The sequence below is a fragment of the Hypomesus nipponensis genome, chromosome 7 (assembly GCF_054491055.1).
Source record: "Hypomesus nipponensis isolate SF chromosome 7, ASM5449105v1, whole genome shotgun sequence".
Lineage (NCBI taxonomy): Eukaryota > Metazoa > Chordata > Actinopteri > Osmeriformes > Osmeridae > Hypomesus > Hypomesus nipponensis.
Window position 1 is genome coordinate 16,575,001 of NC_140367.1, and position 2,500 is coordinate 16,577,500.

General features: G+C 47.2%; 4 non-coding genes and 5 pseudogenes across 4 annotated transcripts; all 9 read right to left on the bottom strand.

The window, feature by feature from the left end:
- Positions 1-101, bottom strand: part of LOC146279070 (5S ribosomal RNA) — a 119-nt pseudogene extending 18 nt beyond the window's left edge.
- A 182-nt stretch (positions 102-283) lies between these two features.
- LOC146279071 (5S ribosomal RNA) lies at positions 284-402 on the bottom strand. Its single transcript, XR_014763064.1, has one exon. It is a non-coding gene; the product is annotated as a 5S ribosomal RNA (ribosomal RNA).
- Positions 403-578: 176 nt separating this feature from the next.
- On the bottom strand, positions 579-697 carry LOC146279072 (5S ribosomal RNA; annotated as a pseudogene).
- A 182-nt stretch (positions 698-879) lies between these two features.
- Positions 880-998, bottom strand: LOC146279073 (5S ribosomal RNA; annotated as a pseudogene).
- Positions 999-1,180: 182 nt separating this feature from the next.
- Positions 1,181-1,299, bottom strand: LOC146279074 (5S ribosomal RNA). The gene has a single exon (XR_014763065.1). It is a non-coding gene; the product is annotated as a 5S ribosomal RNA (ribosomal RNA).
- Positions 1,300-1,475: 176 nt separating this feature from the next.
- Positions 1,476-1,594, bottom strand: LOC146279075 (5S ribosomal RNA; annotated as a pseudogene).
- Positions 1,595-1,778: 184 nt separating this feature from the next.
- LOC146279076 (5S ribosomal RNA) lies at positions 1,779-1,897 on the bottom strand. The gene has a single exon (XR_014765976.1). It is a non-coding gene; the product is annotated as a 5S ribosomal RNA (ribosomal RNA).
- Positions 1,898-2,067: 170 nt separating this feature from the next.
- LOC146279077 (5S ribosomal RNA) lies at positions 2,068-2,176 on the bottom strand (annotated as a pseudogene).
- Positions 2,177-2,350: 174 nt separating this feature from the next.
- LOC146279078 (5S ribosomal RNA) lies at positions 2,351-2,469 on the bottom strand. The gene has a single exon (XR_014763066.1). It is a non-coding gene; the product is annotated as a 5S ribosomal RNA (ribosomal RNA).
- Between the last annotated feature and the right edge of the window lie 31 nt (positions 2,470-2,500).

Genomic DNA, 2,500 nt, shown 5'->3' on the forward strand with positions numbered 1-2,500 from the left:
TTCCCAGGCGGTCTCCCATCCAAGTACTAACCAGGCCCGACCCTGCTTAGCTTCCGAGAAAAGACGAGATCGGGCGTTGCCAGGCTGGTATGGCCGTACGAAATAAATTGACAACCATAGGCTACTTATCCATATACAGATTTAGCAATTGACAATGCAAGGTGGTCTCTCTCTCTCTCTCTCTCTCTCTCTCGTGTCAAAATGAAAACAGCTTCCAGCCCCTTTCATGAAGGACTACTTGTGCATATTGCAAGATTTCAGTTTCTAAGTGAATGAGCAAAAGAGCATACAGCACCTGGTATTCCCAGGCGGTCTCCCATCCAAGTACTAACCAGGCCCGACCCTGCTTAGCTTCCGAGATCAGACGAGATCGGGCGTTGCCAGGCTGGTATGGCCGTACGAAATAAGTTGACAACCATAGGCTACTTATCCATATACAGATTTGGCAATTGACAATGGAAGGTGGTCTCTCTCTCTCTCTCTCTCTCGTGTCAAAATGAAAACAGCTTCCAGCCCCTTTCAAGAAGGACTACTTGTGCATATTGCAAGATGTCAGTTTCTAAGTGAATGAGCAAAAGAGCATACAGCACCTGGTATTCCCAGGCGGTCTCCCATCCAAGTACTAACCAGGCCCGACCCTGCTTAGCTTCCGAGATCAGACGAGATTGGGCGTTGCCAGGCTGGTATGGCCGTACGAAATAAGTTGACAACCATAGGCTACTTATCCATATACAGATTTAGCAATTGACAATGCAAGGTAGTCTCTCTCTCTCTCTCTCTCTCTCTCTCGTGTCAAAATGAAAACAGCTTCCAGCCCCTTTCATGAAGGACTACTTGTGCATATTGCAAGATTTCAGTTTCTAAGTGAATGAGCAAAAGAGCATACAGCACCTGGTATTCCCAGGCGGTCTCCCATCCAAGTACTAACCAGGCCCGACCCTGCTTAGCTTCCGAGAAAAGACGAGATCGGGCGTTGCCAGGCTGGTATGGCCGTACGAAATAAATTGACAACCATAGGCTACTTATCCATATACAGATTTAGCAATTGACAATGCAAGGTGGTCTCTCTCTCTCTCTCTCTCTCTCTCTCGTGTCAAAATGAAAACAGCTTCCAGCCCCTTTCATGAAGGACTACTTGTGCATATTGCAAGATTTCAGTTTCTAAGTGAATGAGCAAAAGAGCATACAGCACCTGGTATTCCCAGGCGGTCTCCCATCCAAGTACTAACCAGGCCCGACCCTGCTTAGCTTCCGAGATCAGACGAGATCGGGCGTTGCCAGGCTGGTATGGCCGTACGAAATAAGTTGACAACCATAGGCTACTTATCCATATACAGATTTGGCAATTGACAATGGAAGGTGGTCTCTCTCTCTCTCTCTCTCTCGTGTCAAAATGAAAACAGCTTCCAGCCCCTTTCAAGAAGGACTACTTGTGCATATTGCAAGATGTCAGTTTCTAAGTGAATGAGCAAAAGAGCATACAGCACCTGGTATTCCCAGGCGGTCTCCCATCCAAGTACTAACCAGGCCCGACCCTGCTTAGCTTCCGAGATCAGACGAGATTGGGCGTTGCCAGGCTGGTATGGCCGTACGAAATAAGTTGACAACCATAGGCTACTTATCCATATACAGATTTAGCAATTGACAATGCAAGGTGGTCTCTCTCTCTCTCTCTCTCTCTCTCTCTCGTGTCAAAATGAAAACAGCTTCCAGCCCCTTTTATGAAGGACTACTTGTGCATATTGCAAGATTTCAGTTTCTAAGTGAATGAGCAAAAGAGCATACAGCACCTGGTATTCCCAGGCGGTCTCCCATCCAAGTACTAACCAGGCCCGACCCTGCTTATCTTCCGAGATCAGACAAGATCGGGCGTTGCCAGGCTGGTATGGCCGTACGAAATAAGTTGACAACCATAGGCTACTTATCCATATACAGATTTAGCAATTGACAATGCAAGGTGGTCTCTCTCTCTCTCTCGTGTCAAAATGAAAACAGCTTCCAGCCCCTTTCATGAAGGACTACTTGTGCATATTGCAAGATTTCAGTTTCTAAGTGAATGAGCAAAAGAGCATACAGCACCTGGTATTCCCAGGCGGTCTCCCATCCAAGTACTAACCAGGCCCGACCCTGCTTAGCTTCCGAGATCAGGCGTTGCCAGGCTGGTATGGCCATACGAAATAAGTTGACAACCATAGGCTACCTATCCATATACAGATTTAGCAATTGACAATGCAAGGTGGTCTCTCTCTCTCTCTCTCTCGTGTCAAAATGAAAACAGCTTCCAGCCCCTTTCATGAAGGACTACTTGTGCATTTTGCAAGATTTCAGTTTCTAAGTGAATGAGCAAAAGAGCATACAGCACCTGGTATTCCCAGGCGGTCTCCCATCCAAGTACTAACCAGGCCCGACCCTGCTTAGCTTCCGAGATCAGACGAGATCGGGCGTTGCCAGGCTGGTATGGCCGTACGAAATAAGTTGACAACCATAGGCTACTTATCCA